Below are 25,748 nucleotides of genomic sequence, written 5' to 3'. Positions count from 1 at the left end.
CTCAAGTTGCATGGGAAGCAAAGACTATTTGAGGACTGGCAATGGGGGAAGGAGTCTGTAGGCCTGACTGTTTTAAAAGAAGGTTTGGCTATGCCAGGAGGCAAAACACAACTGGAGACCCAGACCAAAGTAATAGTGACTCAACAGCAAGGGTATTGGAAACACCAAGAAAGTTCCTCCATCCATTTGTTGATTTTACAAATATTGTCTGAATCCTGGCACAGAAAAGTGGAGGCAAGCATGGTTACAGACACAAGAAGAAGCACATCTGTGGCCCCACAAGTGAGGGGAGAGCGTAGTTTAGATGGTCAAAGGGACAGGCCATGAAGGATCTGGGAAGCCATGGGGAGGAATTTGGATCTAGGACTTAGGGCAGTGAGAGCCATTGAGAGTTTCAAGCAGAAGAGTGGGGAGCATGGATTACTCGGGAGCAGGGCCAGTGTCATGGAGACTGTTAGAGGGTGCTGTGGCAAGCCAGAAGAGTAATTCCACTGTAGGAGCTAGGAGCTTCAGCCACAGGAGGCTTAGCTGTGTCTCGTGAGAGGGGTTGTTGAGGTTGCAGCTTGGGGTTGGTGGAAGTGATGTTTAGATTGGGAATATTGAACTTGAGGGGCCTGTGGGACTTCCCAGTGGCTACTTGCACCTGGGGTAGAGGTAAAGTTTTGGGAGTCATAAGAAAATAGATAGTTATTGATGAAGCCTAGGAATGGCTGAGGTCACCTTGCTAGATGATATGGAATTGGAAAGAAGCACTGGGGCGGGGCTACTTGAAGAGCAGTATGTCGAGGATGGGCCAAGGAAGAGGAGCTCTTGAAGGAAACTGGAAGGGAGAAACCTGAGAAAAGAGTCTTAACAGAGTGTCATGGAAGCCAAGGAAAGAAATGACTTAAAGAGCAGGTCATTATGAGTGTCAAATGTTGGAGAGAAGGCATACAGAACTCTAAAGTATTGATTAGATCTAGAATAAATAGATCTTTGGTTTCCACTTTGGGGAGTTCATTTTTTCCAATCAACAAATATTTCCTGGATATCTGCTCACTCATGGCAGGCACAGCTCTCGGCTTGAAACTTACATTCTGGTAGGAAAGACAAGCAACCCACAAGTAAACCAATGACTGGACAAGGTTGTTTCAGAGAATGATAAGAGCTGTTATGAAAACAAAACAGATGATATGGCCGTGAATGATTGGTGATGGGTGGGGAGCTTATTTAGATTGCATGGACAGGGAAGGCCTGTCTGAGGAGGTGCCTTTGATCTGAATCTTGAGTAAGAAAGGACTATTTGCATAAAGATCTAGGAGGCAGAATACTTCAGGTAGAGGGAAAAGTTTGTGCAAAAGCCTCAATCTGTGGTTCTCGAGCAGGGGTAACTTTTCCCCCAGGGGACATTTGGCTATGTCTGGAGGCAAAACGCAACTGGAGTGGGGAGGAGTGTTACTGACATCTAGGAGATAGAGGCTGGGGATACTAGTTAACATCCTACGCTGCGCAGGACTGGCCCCACAACAGAGAATTATCCAGCCCCAAATGTCATTAGTGCCAAGAGTGAGAAATCCTGCCTTAAATTAGAATCAAGTTTGGTTCATTTAAGGAGTAGAAAAGGGGTTAGTGTCTGGGAAACAGGGAACTTGAATTAGAGAGGTGGGCAGAGCTAGATGACAGAGTCCTTGGACGGAGGGCTTGGCAAGGAATGTTTATTATTTTACTTCTGCAAGTGCAATGGGAAGCCATTAGAAGCTTGTCAGACGAGACAATCTGATTTCCATTCTGAAATGACACTCTGGCTGCTGTGTAGAGAAAGGATTGCAGTAGGCACGAGTGGGAACAAGGAGGCTCTGCAGCCATGCAGGTGAGGAGAAGAATGGGATATAAATGGACAATTAGGTAGAGGTGATGGAATTTTTCTGATGGATTGGGTTTGAAGGTTGAGGGAAAGTGAGGATTCAAAAATTACTTCCAAGACTTTGGTTTGAACAACAGGATGGGTGAATGTGAAACAGAGCAGGATCCTGTGGGGTCCTCCCTGATACAAATCCTTTCTGTGTCCCCCATTTCTTGTTTATAGGAAATAGGCTTCATTCAGCATCCTTGATCTTCCCTGGGTTCCAAAGGGAAGGGAGGAAATGCAGAAAGAAGGGAGAAACAGTCAAGAAATAACGGTGCAGCCCTGGGGCAGGGTCCTGGTTCCTCCTCAAGGAATATACGTGACAACATCTTTTAGTTCTTCTGCAGGAACTAAGGACCCCCCACCCCCACCCCACCCTGCCTCTTGCTTATGATTGAGCAGAATCTGCAGAAATGTTTGGTTTTTTTTGGGAGGGGGGCACTGAGTCCACCAGATTGCTGGCATTCAGATTAAAAGCAACTTTCCTTTTGTTACTAAGACTGTTGCTCCTAGGATCATACCCCTGCCCCTCCCTCAAATAGAAACAGAATTAGAATTATCTAATTCTCAAGAGGCAGCTGCAAAGAGAAGAAACAAGAACTGGATAGAACCAACAAAGCTCAAGAAGGCGGAGGATTTGACTTCTATTAGACCTTGAGCCTCATTATATGCTTATTGTAATGCATTAGCATGATCAATGACATACCCACCAGCACCATGAAAGTTGACAATTGCCATGACAACAACTAGAACAGCCCATACAAAGATGGAAGGGAAGTCATTTGGCTCCATCACACCTGGAAGGAAGATATGATGGCGGAAGTCTCCCATAAAAGTCCACAAGGCCTGAGCCACAGCTGGAGCTGACTCCACTGGCCATCTTGGCTGATGGCTCCCTGCTCGAGTGCATTCTTTCCCCACTTGAGCACTTCTCTCTCTCTCTCTCTTTTTTTTTTCCTCTTTTGAGAAATAAAGCAGCTTTTTCACTTTGTTCCTCTGCCTCTGCTGTGAATTCTTTCACAGCTGGCAGCAAGGACCCACACTTTGGTGGGCTTCCTAATTTAGGGGTCTCTCTGCTAACAAATGCACAGCCCACTAAAGAGAAGACAGGGCAAGGTTTATAGAGAGAAGATAACAGTTTGAAATGCATACTAAGGGGGTTGTCAAGGTAGTGGATGAGGGTTTAGCTTCTATCATGTTTATCACACAGCTTTTTGAAATATTTGCAAACAACTTAGTTATCCAATGATAGGAGATTAATTAACTAAATTGTGGAACCAGTATAAAGTACTATTACAGAATATGTCTATTACATGGTCACAATACAATAAGTGAAAAAAATTATTGTAAATAGTATGTGGAGTATGACACTACCGGATTCTTCTTTCACTTTTTATACCAAAATATGTACTTTATTCCATGAAGTTACAATTTAAATGTAGAAGTAAAATAGTAAAAATAACAGAAGAAAATAAGGGTGACTTTTTATAACCATAGAGTGGTGAAACCTCACATAATATATTAAAACAAGAAACCATGAGGAAAAGATGGATATACTTGACTGTAGGAAAAGGTAAAACTCTTGTAGGTGGGGAACCCATAGGCAAAGTGAGAAAAAAAGAAAAAACTGGGAAAACTTGTTTGCAATCAGCATGACAGAGTTAGTATCTTTATTAGCAAAAGAAATTTTATAAATTGATAGAAAAGACAAATAGCCCAGCTGCCCCCCGCCCCAAACTGGACAAAAACAGGATTAGGTGATTCCTAGAAGAATAAATAAAATGGCCAGTCAGCATATAAAGAGTTCAGTTCCCCGACTATGAAAAAAATGCTAATTGAAACAATAAGTTTATTTTTTACCTATCAGGTTGGTAAAAATTTAAAGATTGATAATGTCCACTTTTGGAGAGGGTGAAGGAGAGTACCCAACACAATCTTTTTAGAGTACAGTCTGGTACCATCGAAATGTAAATGTGCTTACTGTTTGACTAGGCAAGTCTACTTTTGGCTGTTTAGCCTACATGAATAACTGGACAACTGTTAAAAGATATAGGTATAAGATGTGTAAAATTCATTGGTAGTAACAAAAACTTTGAAATAACTCAAATGTTTCCCAAGAAGATGCTTAAACAAATTGTGGACTTTAATAAATAATAAAGCAATATTCTTCTGTTAAAAGGAATGAGATGATGGGGGAAGGTATAGCTCAAGTGGTAGAGCGCATGCTTAGTATGCATGAGGTCCTGGGTTCAAGCCCCAGTGTCTCCTCCAAAACTAAATAAATCTAATTAGCTCCCCCCCATTAAAATAATTAAATAATACAATAATAAATAAATAAAATATTAAAAACAGGAATGAGATTGATTTGTGGATCTTGATTTGGGAAATTGCTCATGACATTAAGTGAAAAAAGCAAGTTCCAGTGCAGTCCGTGTGATATGGCCTCATTTTGTAAAACTAACTAAATAAAATTATGTATTGGTAGATATGGTTATAAATGTTTAGGAAAAGGTCTGAGAGGAGAGGCTTACACAAATTGTTTCAGTGTTGTCTTTTCCAGGGAGTCAAATTTTTAGGTCCTATTTTTCACTTGTCCCTATTGTTTATTTATTTTTATCACAGTGGCATGTGTCTAAGTACACTTGATAGTAAAAATTACACATTGGTATATCGGTAAAGATGGACTTAACATCATTAGGAGTGTAGAACCTATTCCCTACGTCAAAATTCTCTGCCTAGAATTTCCACCCTTGTCTCTTCACATCACAATAGATGTAATTAGAAAATAAATGAAATAGCGGCTGACTGATAAAATGTTAAGAAAACATCACATCCCTTTGCTCCCACTGTTTTCTGACAAGTAAATGGATGTGTCAAGTTGTCACAGAGTTCCTTCCTCAATAACGGAAGCCAATACTTTTTTAAATCTTTGGGTAATGCAGAAGTGGCAGGAAACATAAACTGGTTTGATTTATGTAAGAGATGCAAAGATAAAACAGCAAAAGATTGAGTGAAGAAAAGAAATAGCTGTGGGCTATAATGTTTTACAAGCTCACTATTCAAGAGAAGGCAGTGCTGGGTAAGGAGTACCCCTGTGTCCATAAGCCATTGCCATCGCCCATTGCTTGTTTATCTGTCCGTCTGTGGAACATTAGGACTCACGCCGAGTTTTCTCAAAAGCGGTCTTTCTCTTGTCTTCCATGTCGCTTTAAATCTGTTCAGGCACTGGTCATTTCTCTGGTTAAAAGAGAGTTAAAAGAAAGTTCTGAATCATGTTAGGTCACAGTCTCAGTCTCAGTTAGTTTACTCCCCAGGAGTGAAGTTAATATCTAGTAAGCCTCAGCCTTCTTCCCTGCTGCCCTGACCGTCTCAGGCATGAGTAGGTCCCAGTCCCTCCAGCCCCCAGCTGCAGGGGACATGCATTAATATCTCCAAGCTGTTCCACTAAAGCATCCTCACTAGGCTTGGCAAGAAGGCAGAGCTCCCCTTAATCCTTCCATCCTTGGGGTCTGAGACCCACAGCACTCTAATGACTCTACTCAATCCTTGCAATGCCCACCCCTTCAACTCTTCATCCTCCTGGTGAAGGAAGGAATTTAAAAGTCAGAGTACTGGTCCTTGGTTTTTCTACTTTGAAATTTCACATCTGGTCTAGCACATCCTTTGGAATGTAGTCTTTATTCTATCTTGGTACTTCAGCCCCAACTTCTAATGTAACATTTCGTTGTGTACAAATGGTGATGAGCCACAGCTAATACAGAGGGAGAAGCTGAAGATGCAGGAGAGAGACTGATGGAGCTAGGGTCCCAAGCCTTGGTGGGGAATTGGTCCAGAGGGAAGGAGGGCCTCTTTCCCACTGTCTTAGATTAGATGGGGCAGGTGAGGAGCCGATGAAGCTTCCATCTGGTGATTTCCATTTTCTCCATGAAATAGGAGGTCAGAGGTTTACCAAAGCACAGTGAAGAGGAAAAGTCTTGATTGCATTGACCTGAATCATGTGTGTTATGGAATTTTGAGGAATTTCCAGCCCAAATCCAAGTTGTGAAACCCGGTACAATGGCGTGGCGTGGGCTGCTGAGTTCCTCCTGCATATGGAGAAGTCTAGGCTAACCCTTAGGCTAGGCTGTCGCGGTGGCTACCAGGGGAGGAAAGATGAGAGAGCACAGATACCAAAGAAAGAAGGGTACAGTATGACAAAGGAAGACCAGAGAAGCCTGAAGGTAGCCAGCCTCCCTGGATTGGAGAGGAAACTTATCTTTGCAAATAGACTCAGAGTTCAGGTTTGAATGTCCTGAGTCTCGAAAGCCCCTACGATACACTAACAAGCACCCCTGCTGAATCCTATAGCTCAAAAGAGGAAGACAGTATAAAAGAGGAATGGTGATGCAGCCCACAATTACTGACAGGTTTTGGGAACTGGTGGCAGCGAAGGATGAAGTCCTTTGGGCCTATTCTGCCTCCAAACCCGGTCTCAGAACCCCTGATTTGTTCAGACCTGGTAGGCTCTCTTGATTTTGTTTCAGAGCAGTACGCTGATATCCACGATTGACAATGAAACTTTCTGATGTCTCAGACACCTCTATCTCTGTTGAATGGTAAGGGTGATTGGGGCTTATTGTTAAGTTGGTGCCATGTATGGCCAAATGCTCTAACAGAGCCTTTAACGGTAGGAGATACAATTATAAGAACTGAAACTAACATGTTGGTGGTAATCCGAGGCCAGGGGAAGACGGAAGAGAACTAGAAAGTGAAGCATTAAGATAATTTTTCAAAGCTAAATGGCTACTCACAATCAAGGGGAATTAATAGAAATTAATGAGCTACAGTTTTAAGCAGGGACTTTCTTGGTATGCCCTAAAATAAGTCACATGGGCAAGCACTATTAAGCCTAAGTGATAGGCTAGTCTGATTTATACGGGGTCCTAAATAGGGTGCGTCGACTGAGATGGTCACTTGGTATTGTCCCCAGTCTTTCAGGTTTCTTTTCATGGGGCTACGTTGGACTACTATTGGGCCACCGAGAAACCATTTAGCATGTGTACAACAATTAATTTCTAAAATGGAACTTTGCTTTTTCTTTGGAATGCCCCATTCTAGACTTGACACACTGGAGAGACAAGGGGGACGGGTCCCTGTCACTGTGGCACTGAATGTGTGCACGTGACCTGCATGTAGTTTCTCAAAAGAGATCAAAATCTTCAATCTGAACAAAAAGAAGTGTGTTCTAGGGATTTTTAAAAGCATTGCCACCCATAAGGGCAACCCCTGAAAGGTAGTAGAAATAAAGAAAAGGATGTAGATTTCCTCAATAAGGATCAAAGCTTTTTGATTGCAATCCAGTTAAAATCTCCAGTGCTAATTATTGCCTGGCTTTATTCAGCCACGAGGCCTCTGAAATCTGCTGGCTTGAGTGTGAGACACTCCATTTTAATGTTGCAAAACCTCTTCAATAACCACAAAGGCAACTGTTTATCTCAATCTTCCCTTAAAACACCTGCTTACTGATACTTGATAATGTGTTTTGAGGCTTGTGATTGAGAGTCTAACACCTGGCTGATCAGGCTGATGTTTGATCATGTTTTGAGGTGCAGTCTTACTATTTACCGTGTAGTTTCGGGTTGCCCTGCATTATGTGGATCGGATGCCTCAAAACTCTCATTGTTGCTCTTAAAAAATAACCATTACAGAATAATAGCTTGTTTTCATTAAAGAGGAAATGAACTTAAAAATTCTTACACCACGATGCGGCCTTATTCTTTAAGACAGTGGGTTTCAAAGTGTGGCCCCGGGGAAACCAACCTTGAATTCCTACCATAGCCCTCCTGAGTCTGAATCTCTTGCAGTGGGGCCCATGACTGACATTTTGAACATTGACATTAATCTGCTCTGTTGAGAAATGCTGCTTTAAGAGGAGGCAGCTTTCAGTTGGATCCTGAATAGAAGCTGCAGGTTTGTCCGTGTGAACCAGAGCTGAGAGGTTCCGGTGGTTCCCTGGGAGGGTGCCGAGCATGCGTGTGGGCCCTCACATTGCCCCTCGCTGGGGAGTGAGCCCCTGTGACAAGTGTCTGAGAAGTGAGAGACGTGTGCACTTAGGACCGTGAAAGGTACCCACTTTCCCCCTTCACTTTGCGAATGAGAAAACCGAGGCCCAGAAAAGTAAAAGGACCGACTGAAGGTCACTCATTGCAGAGCTGAGGCTAGAACCCAGGATCCAAGTCCCTGCCCAGTGTTCTCATTCCTGGGTCACTGAAGTGAGACCTTCTAAAAGGCCCAGACCCTGGGGGGTCCCCTCGCCATCCTTTTTCTCCTGCTCGGGGCCAGGAGGCTGATCTGCTTGGACTGCAGCCCAAGCATCCTGCCCTCTGTCGTCTGGCTGGATCCAGGAGACAGAGAAGGAGCCTGTGGGTGAATGTGTGACAGGCTCCCCTGAGGGCATCACACCAATCTGAGAGGGGAACAGCCTGTCCAGCCACACTACTTACCTGGACTGAAGGGTTTCCCGGGACATGAGACTTCCAGTGTTCAAACTGGGACGGTTCCAGGCAAACTGGTGTGGAGGAAGTCCTTTAAAATTGGACTAGAGGAAAAATCGAGTGGTCTCAGGACTAGTTAATAATCATGAAAGTGTAGATGCTGTTGCCATTTAAAAAATAGCCACATATTTTATTATTTATTTGATTAAAAATGACATAGTTCATGATAGAAAATTAAAATGTTTTAAAGTGGTGGTTTTGCTAAGTCAGTCTTTCTCCACTCTTGGCCTCTGTCAGTTTTCTTCTTGAGAGACAACTGTGGCCAGTTTCTTTGTGTATCCTTCCAAAGGTATTTTATGCCCATTCAATTGTTTAAGTATATTGTGCAAAACATCCACATGGTAGCATACAGTGTTCCTTACCTTGCTTTTTTCACTTCACAGTAGATTTGATTCTACAGCAAGTGATAGTTGCCATATTGTTTTTAGTGGGTGTATGGTAGTCCCTCGTCTGGATTTATTGTCTTTTGTAAATTTATCAAGCCACTATTAATAGGCTTTGAGTTTGCTTCTAATTCAGTGCCATTATTAATACAAACAATACTGCAATGGACATCCTCGAGCATCTGGGTCGAAGGGAATGTGCATTTAAAACCACGAGAGTCAATGTCAAATTAGCTTCTATGGAAGCTTGTACCAATTTACACTCCTCCCATCAGTGCAGAAAAGTGCCTGGTTCCCCGCAGCCCCGCCAGAAGTACACCCTCCAGTTCAGCTATGGTCGAGGCTTGGTTAAGCAAATCCTAACTTTTGCTAGGAAATCAGGTCCTGTCCCATTTTACTTCCTTACTGGCCTCTTTCCGGCTACCAAGGCAAAACTATCCTCTAGCCAGAGCCATTTCCTGCCTTTTTTGGCTGCTTTTGCTGAGTCAGCTCATTAGCTTTAATTGTCTTCAAAATGATCTCCAGCTGTGTCATTCTTTCCAGACCTGCAGAGTTTTGGGAAATGCTGTCAAAGCTAGGGGTGTGTCTGTAGGAGTAGAGCGAGGTCTGCACAACCAGTAGCCAAAGCTGGCAACTGGAGAATAAATCATCGTGGCTTTTTTTTTTGGTCTGCAAATAGGTCAAATCCACAAAGCCAGTGAAGAGCTGGAGGGCTTCATGCCAGGGCAGCCACGCCAGAGTCTAAGCTTCCTTCGAACACCCAGAGCTACGTGTGGAGGCACAGGACATCTTTGTGGGACAGCTGGATTTCCTGATCCCCAAATATCCCATCCCTACCTCCCGTCTCCACACATTTTGTACACGTGGCTCTCTCCAGAGCTCCCCCAGCCAGTGGTGTGAGGGGGTCAGCTGGTGTCAGCATTTGAGAACTGACTGTCAGATTTTTAGGAATTTTGTGGGCTGGTTGTTCAGTACAGCCACTATTAAACATCATATACATTTACAAATAAGTGTATTTATTAAAAACCGAGGTAATAAATACACAAAACACATCACTGTCTAATTATTATACACATTTTATGTATGCTTCTGAGTTTTTTTTTTTTTACATTGATTGTATCTTTTGGCAAAGAAAAAATTAATAGTTGATCTAAGAAAGAAATGGAAAATTTTATTCAAGGCAAACTGAGGATTATAACCCAGGAACAGCCTCTCAGAAATCTCCGAGAACCGTTCAGCCCATGAGAGATCTAAAGCACAGCTGTGTGTTTTTGAGACAGAGGGCTCTACATACAATGATGCATTATTGACAGGTTACACAATCCAGATCTACATGTACAAGGCAAGTAGTGGGTCATGGGGCATCTGACTCCTTACAATGTTAAGAAGGAAAGTTATCTCCTAAAGAGTCCTGATGCTTTATGAGATTAAGAAAGAATGTTCTCTCCTAAGGAGGTCTGGTTAATGCATTGCACAACACACTCTAAAGGGAAGGGAGGAGGCACAAATGGGCAAAAAAAAAAAAAATTTATGTTTAAATTTTTCTTGTCTTGCCATAAAATATAAATTTTATTTCATTAGGTGTAGAGTGGAAATACTATGTAATAGTGCGCCACCGTGTGTCTCTTCTCTACTTGGTCCTTAGTAATGTCACACTGAAATTGAAATTGGCCACGATGGGAGTATTTACACCAAGGAAATTGGCAAATGCTATAAATCAGTGTTTGATTTATTATTTTGTTGCCTGTCCAGATTTAAGAACGTCAAGGACAAATTATTAATAATGCAAAGTAAACTTAAAAAAATCTGACAGAGCCAAAGGTGAACGAGGATTCAGTTCAATGAACATAGTTTGTACAAGAGTGAATTTATCAGTAAATCTCTTCATATTTAATGACAATAAATTTATTGGGAAAAGAGCAGACTGAGATGCAATTCCATTTGTCAGATGATGGTTGAATTGAAACCATGGTTTGACTATGGATTCAAGAGCATCCTGGGAGAAAAATTAACTGGATGGGATCTGCAGTAAAAATGATTATGTATTTTATTACTATCTGTAAATTGTGTTGTAGATATACATGATTTATATCAGGAAAACTTACAATATCCTTATAGATGTATGGACATAGATTTACCTTTTTTTTTTTTTTTCTCTAACAGCTGGTTGTTAAGTATTTACCTACCCACCAACATCTCCAGCTTCAGAATTCTGTGACTATAAATTGAGTTCATGCTATTATCTCAGAGGAGGTCCTGCTATTTTCATTTTCACTAGTCCACATTCTGTGCAGTGGGGATAAGAGGTGGTGAAGACACCGTTTGGCTCCTTTCTTCAGGAGGAGAGCTGGGGCTGGAGAGAGGGTTCACCTGGACCTCAGTTAGTCGATAATGACTAAGGTGGGGATTAGCTGGTTGGCTTGGGGCCAGGCCCTTTCTGCTTAACCTTCTTTCTGTGCAGTGGCCAGAAGTTTTTGGCATTTTCCTAACTGAGGGGTTGGCAACCCTTCTGAATTAGCAAGCCAAGTCCTCATTTATTCATTCAAAGGTAGTATGTGCCAGGAATACTTTTTAACTTTTAAAAATTCTCCCTGTTAATCCAGGTTCTGGCCAAAGTCACTCTATAGAAGAATTCTTTTATTAAGATATAACCCAATGAAACAGAAGGTCAAAAATATGCAACTTCTTTAAACTTTCGACACGAGCTGAATACTCGTTATTTTGTTCCCTGCCTGAGGGAGATTTTCATCTTGTCCCAGGTGTCTTGGGCAGTAGGGCAGGTTCCTGGCACCCATGCCCCAAATCAGTGCTTCAGGGCCCCCGAGAAGCCCCACTCACTCTCTGCCCAGGATGTTTCTCCTTCCCTGCTAGTCATGGATCCTCTCAGGCAAGGCAGAAGCAGCTGATGAAGTAGTCACAACCCTCTAAGAGGAGACCAGCGGGTGGAATTCGCAACAACCTCAGCCCTGAGGTTTGGAAGACAAACGACTTCTGTTTCAGACAAATGGGAGTGTCAGGTTATTCCAGCCTGATGAGATTACAGCTCAGAGGATCACGAGGACTCAGTTCTTCCAGAAGAGGAAAAAAACAGCTGGCACAGGAGCGCTGCAGGGCTTTCTGCGGAAGGTAACATGGGGTCACAGGCTGCAAGCTTCCAGGTGATGACGGGGTGAGGGCAAGAGGGAACGGGCATGGGAAACAAGCCCAAAACATAGTCAGTGATGAACCCAGGGCACGTCAGGAAGGCTTGCAAATAGGAGCATGACTGATGATTCAGAGCTACTGGCTTCTGGGCCCCTTCTGTTTGTCCAGACCCAGCAAAGGAGGGACAGGAGTTGGGACTGACAAAGAGGGGCAGTAGAAAGCTAGAGTGACCAGGAGAGGCAAGAGAGGAGAGTGAGGCACTTTCTCCAGCCACGAAATTTAAGGGGGAGCCCCAAATCTCAGAAATCAAGATGAATAATATTTCAAGGCAGTTTTTACAAAAATCAAAGTTAATGCAAAAATTACCTGTGATGAAGAAAATACCAACATTTTAAAGGAAGACTGGATCAGCAACAGTGCTCCATGAAGCCCCTTAGGGCTTTAGGCAGAAAAATCAATATTTATTCTATCTTCATTAAAATTTTTGGCCTTTTGTTTATCAAGAAATTTTTGCATTTAGAAACATTGTGATGAAGTATCTATAACACAAAACTTACCATTTTAACCATTTTCAAGTGCCCAGTTCAGTGACATCAAGAGTAGTCACACTGTTATGTAACCGCCACCACCACTACCACCCAGCTCCAGAACTCTCTTCATCTTCCCAAGCTGAAATTCTGCACCATTAAACACTCACTCCTCATTCTCCCCTCCCCTGGCAACCACTAGTCTACTTTTGGCCTCTATGAATTTGACTACTCCTGTGTTCCTCCCATGAGTGGAATCATACAGTATTTGTCTTTTATGACTGGCTTATTTCCCTTAGCATAATGTCCTTAAGTTTCATCCATGTTGTAGTAGGTGTCAAAATTTCCTTCCTTTTTAGGACTGAATAATATTCCATGTTGTGTAGACATCACGTTTTGTTTATTCATTCACCCATTGATGGATATTTGGGTTGTTTCTTCTTCTCGGCTGTTGTGAACAGTGCTGTGATAAATATGGGTATACAAATAACTGTTCAAGTCTCTATTTCAATTCTTTTTGAATAGATACCCAGAAGTGGAATTGTTGGATCATTTGGTAATTTTATGTTTAATTTTTTGAAGAACCACCAAACTCTTTCCTACAGTGGTTTTGCATTCATTTTGATTCTTTAAAATTTTGCATTAGGATATTATTTATCTTAAGGACTGACTTTTTTAGGACTTGCTTCAGCCTAGTCCCAGTCCTGGAAATACACTCCTTATTGACCAGTGGTTCATCCATGGCACCGAATGGAGCCACAAAGCTCTTTTCTAGAACCATGGAAGGACCCCCTGGCTGGCCTGTTATTTAGTGTTTTGCCCTTATTCGGGAAGATGATGCTTTGGGTTGTTTTTCCAGTTGTGAGGCCAGGTAACACAGACCCCATCTGCTACCTTGTGACACTGGCATAGATCTGTGAAGGAGCTGCCAGGGTTGGGGTGCAGTCTGTGACAAAGAGATTCATTTCTGAGAGATGGGATGATAATTGTTCTGAGCAGAAACTGTCCCTGTAGGCACTCTTGATCCTAAATTTCAGTAGCAGCACTTAATTCTACACTGTCCTCTCAGTTTTCTTATCTTTGCATGGAGTTTCTCTTCCATAAAATAAACCAACAACGTTTTGAACACTTTCTCCAATCTTTATTTTTTTGTTTTGTTTTCATTATCAGTAGAAAGAAGAGCGGCCTCACCCCTGGAGTAACACATGACCTGTGTTCTGACACAGCCTTGGACAGCCTGAGCACATCCTGGAATTACAGAAACAAAAGCTGATCTGAGAAGCAAAATGGCTCTTTTCCATTTGTTGTTCCTGAGAAAGTGGACGTGCTCATGGCTGCCTGTGGTGGTCCCCGAGTCCCCTGGGAGCAGATGGCGCCTTGAAAGCGGACACATCTGGGAGGCCCCAGACAGGTGCTCACCAATCACTTCCTAGGAATTCGCTCCAACAGGGCAACTTACCCTTTGGCTTTTAGGTTAAATATGGAATTTCGAGGTAGTAATTTCCACTCCCATTTCAGAATGTCTCCTGTCGTTCCGCTCCATGGAGGTTGGTGAACAGTCTCTTTTGTCCTTCTGCTCATCTCAGGGCATGTTTACTCCTCATCTCACACCCAGGGACTTTCTCTTCTTTTCTCACTTGGTTGAAAACTGGATAGGGATTGGATACGGGTGCATGGAGTGACACTTTACCCTTGACTTGGGGGTGAGTGACTCTGAGCCACTTAATAGCTTTGTGCCTCAGTTTCTCCAATGGTTCAACATTAACATCTGACTTCCCACCCACATTTTGTCTCTATTGGGAAGAGCACCTTTGACATGAGAAGAGGAGATGGTGATTGAATACAAGGGCATATGGCTGGCTGGCTGAATGTATTAATTCTACAAATAATCCTGGGGGTCCCACTATGAACCTGGCAGCCTTCTAGGCACAAAATATATAGGATTGCTTAAACATGATTGGAGTACAGTTGGCGGTGTAGACAAGTAAAAGGAGTTAAAGACAGTATACGTTTAGAACAGTGCCTAGTACAGCTTAACAAATGGTTGTCCCTGTTTCTATTTTCCACCCACACCCCCTCCCCACTGTCATCACCATGCGCTGTGCTAGGCCTTGGAAATGCAAAGATAAAGAAGCTATAATTTCTTCCCTTAATTTGCTAATGATCCAGAGGGGAAGGTAGACATGTGCACTACAATTTATGTGTGTATGAGATTAAAGCTTCATACCCATCTGTCTCCTCAGTAACTCCTCACAATGACACCTCGACAGATTGAGAAACAAAAGCTCATAACAGTCATGTGATTTCTTTCAGACATGCCAATAGTAAAAACAAAGCTAAAATTCAAACGCAAAACATACTGATGCCAAAGCCTGAGCTGATCTGACTTGTAGAGATGATGGTCAATGTTTGTCAAATGAATATTCATTCATGGGATGCATGTGAAAATTTCCAAAACAGGCACAAAAGGTGCTTAAAATTTTTTAAAAGGATATCTGAATTTTTTTTCTCCTGCAATGTGTACATATAAAAGAAAGAGAGAGGAAATAGCAACTAAAAACCATCTTCTGTGAATCTGTAGTAGAGAAGGACATAGACACAAAGCCTCTAGATTTTGCAAAGGATTGAATTACCAGATGTTGATTTCAGAACTGATAGCTGACAACTGTTTCCTTCTATTGGGATGATGTGGGTCTATTGTCCTTACTTTTACTCTATACCTTCCAGGATAATCACTTCTTCTTTGTTTTGTATCAAGGACTTGTATTTGGGTGATTGACAGGGAAGCAGAGGTGAGCAGACAGCTGAGAGGAGAGGTAAGAGCCGGTGGTTACTTTCCTTTCTTAAGAGCGATTGATGAAAGCTTTGCACCTTCTGGCTGTCAGGTCTGTCCAGGGCCTCATAAAATATGTTAGCACATTCTAAAGTGACTGGTTTTCCCCCAAAAGGAAAACTGCTTTTTTAAATTATAAAAATTATACATGTTCATTGAAAAAAAAGACACACATTAAGGTATATAAGAAAATGAACATCATTCACTATTCTATCACCATGAAATGCACACACACACATATTACAAAAATGGGATCATACTGGAAATAGATAATATTGAGTTCATGCATAAAAATTTGTCTTACTCTGGGAACATCCCAATAATCAGAATTGGGTAGGTCTTATATAAACATAAAATCGCATGTTTATGTTATTTGATGAACCAAAACTGATTGGTTTTGGTGTAGACATCTGAGCCAATCTAGACCAACTTAGAATATTTGGAAATTTGTTTCTGCTGAGGTCTCTGAAACTATGCTGTCTTCTGTCCTGCTCTTGTTTCTAGTTGTTTTATTCTTTCTTCATCCATGAAATAGCCTCAGCATATTTCCAGTAAATTCCTCCCCTCCCCTCTTCACTCCTCCTCCCCTTCCTCCTCGTCATTCTGTCTTTCTGCTTATGTGAGCCAGAATCAATTCCCTTTGCTTACAACCTGAAGAAATGTAATGAATAAAATATTACATTTACTGCTTTCTAACCTTTTCCACTTAATAATGTGTTTTGGGCACTTTCCCATGTCAATAAATATAGACTTGTAGGTTCCTGTGTAATGGTGGCATGGTGTTCCCCTGGATAGATATACCACAACTTCTGTAAATAAGAGGAAACAGTTTTCAGCGGTCAATTCTGAATCTATTGTCTAGTAACTAAAAGCTACTTTTTTGGCTTTTATAGGTAATCCTGCAACAAACATTATTGTATATGCATCTGTTTGTACTTGTTTCATTATTTCCTTATGACAAATTCCAGAAATGAATAAGCCAAAGGGTTTGCACATTTAAAAATTTTATGTGTATCACCAGACTGTTCTTCAGAAAAGTTGCACCAATTTACATGATCGATAATAGAGTCAGAGCACCCAGCTTAGGTATTATAAATCTTCCCATTTATTGCTAATCTGTTGTGAGATTACTCAAAAAATGACAATATGTTTTTCACTCTGTGTATAGTTTGATCCTGAAGAAGTTTTAAGGGGAACATGCAGCTACAAGTCACCCCAAATCCACTATCTGTTAGGGTCAACTTCCTTTCAGATGTCTCTTTATGCACAGATAAATAGAACACGTATGTAATTTTAGATAAATGGAAATTATCTTTTAAGAAATAAAATATGTCAGACACATCAGAAACACTCAGTGTCAATACTCCTTCCCCACCCCTCTCTCAGGAGCGGTAGCCACTATCTTCAATGGGGTGTTTATACTTTTAGTGCATGTTCCTATACCATAATTATAGGTGTGTAACTGTAAATAATATAGACTGTTATTTTACTTGTTTTAAAACTTTCAATAAATTATATGCTGTGAGTACCACATGGCAATTTGCTTTGTTCACTCAACATTATGCTTTCAGATTTATCTAGGTTGACAGATGGAGGTCTAGTTGATTGATTTTAACTACTATAGATTATTCTGCTCAACTTCAAATTTTAAAGTCTACATTTTCTGTTACTGATTGAGATTTAGAAACTCCTTGTATGTTTTATATATTGTGCCCTTATTGGTTATTCATGTTGCAAATATATTTTCCCAGTGTATACCTTATCTATTTGCTGTATTTTGTCTTTTTTTGAACAAGTTCATTTCATCTTAATGTAAAATTTATTAATATTTTCCTTTATGATTTATTTATTTTGTGTGTCTTGTTTACCTCTAAGTCTTAAAGACATAATGCTGTATTTTCTTCTGAAAGTTTTGAAGTTTTGTTTTTCACATGTAGGTCTTTAGTCCATCTGAAGTTGACTTTAGTGAATGGTATAAGCTACCATTTAGACAACTCATTGTCCCAACTCCTACTGGTTAGTCCATCTTCTCCCCATTGATTGGAAGAGCCATGCCTACCATGTGGCAGGTCAGTGTCTGCACCTCATCTATGTGTTCTATCAGTCTAGCTTTCTCTGTGCTCACATCATGCTGTCTTAATGACTGTAACTTTATAAGGCTGATGTCTGATAGAGTAAATCTTTCCAACTATTTTCTTCAGTCTTTGCTGTGGCCCTTTGTAGTTTCTTATGAATTTTAGGACTGTCTTGTCTAATTCTGTGAAAAAAGCCCATTTGATTTTGATTGAACCGTGTTGGTTAGAATTGACATCTTTAAGAATTGAGTCTTTCCATCAATCAACATGGTTTATATCTCTATTTAATTACAAATTTTATGTTTGCAAACAATACATCATAAAATTTTCTCCTAGAACATTTCGTACATATTTTGTTATATTTCTCCCCACTGAGAAGCTTACCATTTTTATGGCTGCTTGCATGAAATCCTGTTTTGGATGAATATTTTCTAATTTGCTACTTGTGTAGCTATTGGAAGCCCATTAACTTTTCTATGTTGATCTTTTATCCAATATCGTATTGAATTCTCTTATTAGATATCATAGAGTATATATGGATTCTATTTTATTTTCTTAACAATCTTAACATCTGCAAACAAAGATAGTTTCCTCTTCCTTTCCAGTTCTTACTCTTTTTGTTTCTTTTAAGAATACCTTTTAAGGAAGCCTTATTGCGTTAGCTAGAAACTACAGACAGTACTGAATGACAGAGGTGATAATGTGAACATTGTGCTGTTCCTGACCTAAATTTAGGACTTCCATGGTTTTTATTTTCAGTCTTTTTCTTATTTATTTTAAATTATGATGAATTTATTTCAAGCTCTAAATTGCCTCCAAGTACAACCTAAACCACACCCAGAAATTTTCATATGCATGATTTTCATTGCATTTCAGGTCAAAATATTTTACAGTTTTGCTGATGATTCTCTCTGTAATCTACATCTGATTTAAGAGTGCATTGTAAGCTTTCAACATATGAGCTGTTGTTTGTTCAAACTGTATCTTGGGCCTTAAAAGAAGTCTCAGCACATTTCAGAGCGTTAAGACTACAGAACATGCTTTCCTGTCCCGGGTAATTAAGCTAAATCTCAACAACAAAAACAACAACAAAGAGGACTCAGAATTCTTTAGATTTGGAAATCGAGAATACTGTCATAAATAACTCATGCATCAAAGAAAAACATCACAATAAAAATGAAAGTATTTTGACCTGGGTCATAATGAAAATATGACAGATGAAAACTTGTGGATGCAGTTGAAGCCTTGCTTAAAGGAAGATTGATAGCACTCCAAGGCACATATTTGAAAAGAAGCCTAAAAAGCAGTAGCTGGGCATCTCCCTCAAGGAGGTGGGTGCCGCAGTGATGCAACAAACACAAACATTCATGAAAGGCACCTGTGGGGCCATCTTCAGAAGATTTGTGTTTATTTCTTTTCTTGCTCTCTTCACATCTAGAGTTTTATGATTTTTGCTGCTGCTTCCACCTGGCCTTTCAGGCTCTGAGTCCAGAATCAGGTCTGACAATGATATTTTGAGGTTCCTGCCGCATGGAAATATGGGGGATGATACAGCTTAATTCCTGTGCTTGGAGTTTGGTTTTGTCCCAGGCAGCAGGTCCGTGGCCTTGTTTCTCAGCTTCTTTTCACAAGGCAGGAAACTCTCATGTTCCCCGTCCCTAAATCCCTGCCCCACACCAGGTTCCAACAGGGAACGGGAGGCCAGTCCCTTCTGTTACGGGCTGAATGTTCGTGTGCCCCTCCACAGTCGTGTGTTGAAGCTTATCCCCTGCCGTGTGGCTGATTTGGAGGTGGGCCTCCGAGCAGCAGGTTAATTGAGGTCCTACGGGTGGAGCCCTTATAAGAAGAGATGCCAGGGCGCTCCCTCTCCTCTCTCTGTCTCTGCCAGCACAGAAGACGAGCCATGTGAGGACAGGGTGAGAAGGTGTCTACAAGTCAGGAAGAGACCTGGCACCAGAAATGGCTCTGCTGGACCTTGATGTGGGACTCCCAGCCTCTGGAGCCATGGGAAGATGAGCTTGTGCGGTTCAAGCCCACGGTCTGTGGTCCTTAGTCGTGGCCGCCCAGCAGGCTGACACACCTGCCTAGAGACACTGAAGCGGTCGCCGCCCCTGCTGCTCTGTGGCTCAGTAACCTGTGTCCTTTCCTTAGTTCTGATTGCTTTGCTTTTCAACTGCTCCACAGGGATGTTTATTTTATTTTTATTTGAGTCCAACTATGACTTTCAGGGGGTTTTGTTGAGGGGGAGGGACTTCTTTCACGTATTTTATCTACAGTAAGCTGACCTCACAAAGTATTAACAAACTGTTTAAGATCCTTTGTGTGTTCTAATAGGAGAATCACCAGGAGACAAATGTGCTGTTTAATTTGGCCCTAGGAATTAATAAGAGTCAATGGCTTTACTAAATTGCTTCCTTTTTCTCTCATGGGCACAAGTGTTTGGAACCAGCTGGTTACTACTTCATAGTGAGTAAATAGTCTGGGGTTCACTATGAACTAGTATTTTCCAGATCCTCCTGGTGGGGGAGGCCTGTCAACCACTCCTTCCCCTTTTCTTTCTCCCAGTCTGCTGATCACGGCGTCCCTCCAACCACAGGTCACCCCAGCTCTTTGCGTTTCTCTTCCCACCTTCCCACCTTCCCACCGACACCAAGCTTCACCCTCCCATGCAAACGGGGCAAAGTTGTGTCTTTTTTATGTACCTAAATGAGACGGGAAGCGAAGCCACAGTGAAGGATTGTTTGCGAATGTGAATGTCTGTGTGTACACGTGTGTCTGCTTTACATCACTGCTTTGGAAGTGTGGGGTGATGGTACTGCTTCTGCCCACGTAAGGCCGATGCACCTGGACGCGATATGTAACTGTTGGTCCCCTCCCTCTGCTCACCCTTTGGTGGCTTCTTGGCTTGTAGATGCAAACCTTTACTCCCAGGCCCTAGAGGCATTTGTGAGTCTGCCTGACAGACTTAAAGCAGAACTGGGGCCTTTTCTTGACGTTAGCTTCTTTCTTCCTCAGCGCTGCAGGATTACATAGCTGTGTCTGTGGTTTTTAGCATGTGGTGTCGAGGTTTGACAACCAAGAATCAAATGGAACAAATGGCTTCAGATGCAATTCTTTTTGAGTCCAGGGGGCTGTGTAACAAGGTGGCAATATGACGGACTTTTGCGTCGCTCAAATCTCATTCATCCATCCATTAGCTGTGTGGCCTTGGGCAAGGTCAGTGAGCGTGACCTCTGTGAGTTCCCCTGTGAAGTGGCATTATACTGCCTAGCCCGCAAGGTTAGTGTGTGCGTCAAACATGTGTACGGCACCCAGCCTGTGCCCGGAGATGCTCAAAGTCTATTACTCTCCTTTCCTCCCTCCCCTGATCCTTCAGTAGCGAGGTCATCATGTGCCTGTGCCTCATCTTTCCAGGCGCCGGTGTAAGCCCCATGAATCCAGCAGCTTGACTGCAGCGATGGCCTTCTGGTTCCGTGATGCTGTGGCTGCCATACAACAGATGTAACTCGGGCCCCGGAGGTGGTCTGTCTGGTTTTTCCCTGCCCCGCCCACCCCCCATCATTGAGTCCTTGGCTAAGGAGCCACCAGTTGTTTATGACTGTATTGATTAGGAGAAAAGAAGAGATCATTTTAAAAAGGCTTAAAGAGAAAAGGGGGTTGGATTAGAACCTGTCAGGAGAGGGTGTGAGACTTGAATTTGCTGAACCCAGCAATGGGAATAGTCTTTTCCCCGTGCAAGAAGGCAGATTGAGTGAGCGGATTTCTGTTCTTAGGGAACTGACTGGAAAGATGGGGAAGAGAGCTGGCTTGCTGCTCATGCAATTCTAACCCCTGGGAACACTACAGAAAAGTTGGACTCTGTCCTTGACATGGTCCCCTTCCTCTTTTTGTGTCCCTCCTCCCCTCCCCTTCCTTCTGTACCCTGTGGTACCCCAGTGGGCCTGGTTCCTTCAGTTCTCATAAAATGTACCTCTTTCCTCCTCAGATTGAGTATTCTCTTGGTGCCCAGTGGTCAGACTTGGCCCAGAGGAAATAGATCTGAGAAATCAATTCACAGCTAGGTTTCTCTCTGTAGTGTTACTTGTAAACTCTTCCAGAGGTATTTGCATCTTTAAAGAATTGCTTCTTACTGGAATGATGTGTTTCATTGGACTGTTCTATACTAATTGTAAAAAGAATGAATGGTGTGATGTGTTTGCCTTGGGAAGGTTGCATTAATGTGAACATAATGTGTAGCACGGAAGAGGCGTAAATCCCAATCTGACTCCATGGGGCTCAGACTTCCCTTGGAGCTCTTACAGGTGATCCTGGATTCCTTGCTTTAAGAAACATCTAGACGTAATGGGATACATCTGGATCAGTGAAGAGTGAAGAGCAGATTAAGCAAGTCCTGGGGAACTGCCCTCCACTCTTGTGAAGGATAGACCCGCGCAGTAGCATGTTGCCCAGAGGGAGAACTGGGACCATTGGGTGGAACATACAGGGAGATGTGTTTTTTGTTTTTTCGTTCTGTTTTTGGCCCAGTGGGAAGATGGCTGTTCTTTGAATCAGAACTGCCCAAAGATGCAATGGGCTGTCAGAAGGGCAGCTCTCAAGGGGATTCCAGCCCAGAAGAGTGGTCTGACCCATTCTCCTTCCTGACTCTTCCAGCCCAAATCATCTAGGCTCTCCGTGAGTGAAATCCCAGAGATCCGCTTGTGGATGGGGTGAATTTGGGAGTAAGGAAAGATTCCTCCCCAGGGGTTTACATCATTTTCTCTAGGCAAGTGCAAGGCTGAGCCTTGAACAGGGCTGGAGTTGTCTAGAAGGGGGGAAAGAAGTCACTGCCGGGGGCAAGGCTTTTATTCCCCACTTTCACACAACAACCCAGTTGTGGCGAATGGATATCTCATGTATTCGCTGTGGTGGCAACTCTCTGCTGCGGTGGCTCCTGAGTGCTTATGAGTATGAACCATTTTTATTTCATCTCTGTGGACTGAGTCCCCAGCAAGATAAGGAGGCATCTTGCCAAATCTAGATATGCTGTTTACGTGATGGAATACATTTAACTTCTTTTGAGGATCAAGTTATTTTTACTTTTGAGCCCAGACAAACTTTCCCTTCCAAAGAAAACTAATCTCAAAGTTTGTGTAAGGTATTCAAGATTCTTTGGCTCTTGTGCAAGCCTGATTCAACCTTACCCAGGTGAGTTTCAGGTATAGTAGAGCTTTGAGAATTCCATTTTCTATGAACTATCACTCATGAGAATTCTTTCTTTCAAAGATCTAAATTGGTATTTAACAAACCATTATTTATCAGAATGAAGCTTTCTAAAGTGCTCATGACTCAAATAAACCAGACAATAAGTTACGTAAAATCACATAAAATCAAATACATGGACATTGTTACGATTTAAAATTCCCACTTGACTCTTCTGCTATCCGATAAGCCCTGTAAATAATACTGGCAACACTGACAATTAAGTATCTTTTATGAGTAACAGAAGTCCTTCCTAGTAAAAATTTTTTTGTGGTGATTTACTGGTGGAAATTGAGAATATATAAGAATAAAACAACAGATGCATGAAATCAATATCCATTATAATAAAAACTCAGCACACCAGGAATAGAAAGGAATTCTTCAACCTAATAGGAAATCTACATGTCTCCAAAACACCTACCGCTAACATCATACTTAATGATGAAAGACTGAATTCTTTCTCCTTAAGACAGGGAACCAGGCAGATCTCTGCACTCATCATTCCTATTCAACAAGGTACCGGAGGTTCTAGTTGGTGCAGTACGGAAAGTGAAAGAAATAAAAGGCAGACAGATTAGATAAAGAAGTAAAATAGTTTTTACTCACAGGCAGTGTGATCTTGTATGTAGGAAACCCCAAGAATCTCCAAAAAAGCTACTGATATCTTGTATTTGTAGGATACAAGATTGATAAAAGAGGTAATTGCATTTCTATATACTAGTGATTGGACATTGAATTTTAAAAATGCCAATAGTATCAAAAGTATAAAGTACATATGAGCAAATTTGACAAAAGATGTAAAAGACCTATACATTGAAAACTATAAAACATTGCTGTGAAAAATTAAGGAACTCCTGAATTAAATTGAGAGATGTCATGTTTATGAATTAGAACCAATATTGTTAAGAAATCAATTCTTCCAAAATTGATTTATAGATCCAAAGTAAACCTAATTAAAATCCCAGCAGGCTGTTTTTGTAGGAATTAACAAGCCAATTATAAAAATTATAAGGAAATCCAAAGAACATGGAATAGTCAAAGCAACGTTTACAAAGAACAAAGTTGGAGGATTTAGACTACCCGATTTCAAGAACTATGAAGTATAGCAATATAGACAGTGTGGTGTTGGCATAAAGACAGACGTGTAGATCAGTGCAACAGAATCAAGAGCTTAGAAATAGACACACACATATGTCAATATCATATGGTCAGTTGATTTTCAACAGAGGTGCCAAGGCAATTCAATTGGGAAAGAATAATCTTTTCAACAGAAAACCAAAACCAAGAAAAAAAACACAACGAAAAAGTACCTTAACCCCTACCTCACACAATCTGCACAAAGACAGTCATCAACCCAAATACCAGAGCTGAAACTATAGTATTTCTAGAAAAAAACGTATGTAAAGATCTTAGTGATCTTGAGTTTGGCAAAGCTTTCTTAAATAGGATGCACACGTCCCAGTGAGATGAGGGGAGGTGGTGCTGCACTCTGCCTCCCATGCAACATTATGAGTCTTCTTGGTTCTTATTTTCTACTGTTTATGCTGGTTTAAAACAATCTCCTCCTGGGTCTCCCTGCCTCCAGCCTGTAGTATGTTATGCACAGGCACCAGGACGTGACTTCTAGGCTCCTATTTATGTTGCTGCTTATGTTAAAAAAAATCTAAACTACTGCCTATTTTACTGAGAAAGTTGAGGCCATTATATTTTCTTAATCTCATTTACTTATCTCTCTCCACCTTTCCCTTCATCTCTCTTGACGCAGAGAATAAAATACTCCTCTTTCTGCTGAAGGTCGGTCCTGCCACCTGTGTCCCAGACATCCTCTAACCCTCCCCTCCCATCTCTGGGCTCTGGCTCCACCACTCAGCTCTCCTCTCCTACATCCAACCTCCCCCTCTTTACTGGCTTTTTACCCTCAGCACACAAACATACTGATTTAAATCATTCTCATCATTAAAAACATGCTCACACAACCTCCTGTGACCTCTTTAGCTGCTGTTCTTTCTCCTTCTAGTCTCATTCAAACTTCTTGAAAGACTTATTTTTTATTCATCTCCTCCTCTCCAATTCAGTCTTCATTTACTGTAGTTTGACTTCCACCTACATAGTTCTATTGAATGTTAGGAGCCCAGGAGCGCTGATTGCCAAATCCAATGGGCAATTTCTATTCATTACCTCCCTTGACCTCTCTGCTAAATCTAACACCATTCATCACTTCTGCTTCCTGGAAACATTTATGTTCCATGACACGTAGAAGAATGTCCTGGTTCTCATCATCCCTATTTGACTATTCCACTGTGAGCTCCGCTTTCTTCACCCATCACCTAGTTGTTGGTGTACCCCAAGATCTTATGTTGTGCATCCATCTTCCTCTTGTATATATTTTCTCTGAGCATCTGGAGACTGATAACTCCCCAATGTATACCTTCAGCACAGACATCTCTCCCAAGCTCCAGACCCATATATTCATTTCCATCCCTGGGTGTTCCAGAAGAACCTCAAATTCGTCATATCCATAACTGAATTCATCATTTTCTAGTTCTGGGATTCTCTACATCATTTAGTGCCACTCACTAGATACATAAGATAGAAGTCATCAAGCCATCTTTGTTTTTTCTTTCCTTCCGTGTTCTATCTCTCTTCAATCACCAAGTCCTATTGATTCTGCTTCCTAGGTATTTTTCAACCATTATCTCTTCACCTCTGTTACAAAGACCTTAGTTTAGGCTTCCTCTTTTCTTGCCTGTATGATTCCACAAGCGTTCTAATAGGTCTCCCTGGCACCCATCATAAACCTCCAACCAATCCATTCATTCAATATATATTTATAGAACACCTTCCATATGCACTGTTGGGGTTGGGGATATAGTGGTAAACAGAATAGAGTGTGTGTGGGTGTGATGTGTGATTAAATAATTACATCTATATGAAGTAAATCTACATGAAATTAAAAAAATTCTAAACACTGTAGCCAGAGAATCAAAGTCATCCCTGGTTTGTTCCTCCTTTTCTCTCAGGAAGACTTCCTTGGCACCTCTCCCTCCCTGGCTGTTAGATGTCTCTTCTTGATGCCCTGGCACATGGGCATTTGGTGTCTCTGCTGTAGTACCAACATGTACTGAAATTG

This window comes from Camelus bactrianus, chromosome 7, assembly GCF_048773025.1.
Source record: "Camelus bactrianus isolate YW-2024 breed Bactrian camel chromosome 7, ASM4877302v1, whole genome shotgun sequence".
Lineage (NCBI taxonomy): Eukaryota > Metazoa > Chordata > Mammalia > Artiodactyla > Camelidae > Camelus > Camelus bactrianus.
This window is presented reverse-complemented; position numbering follows the sequence as displayed.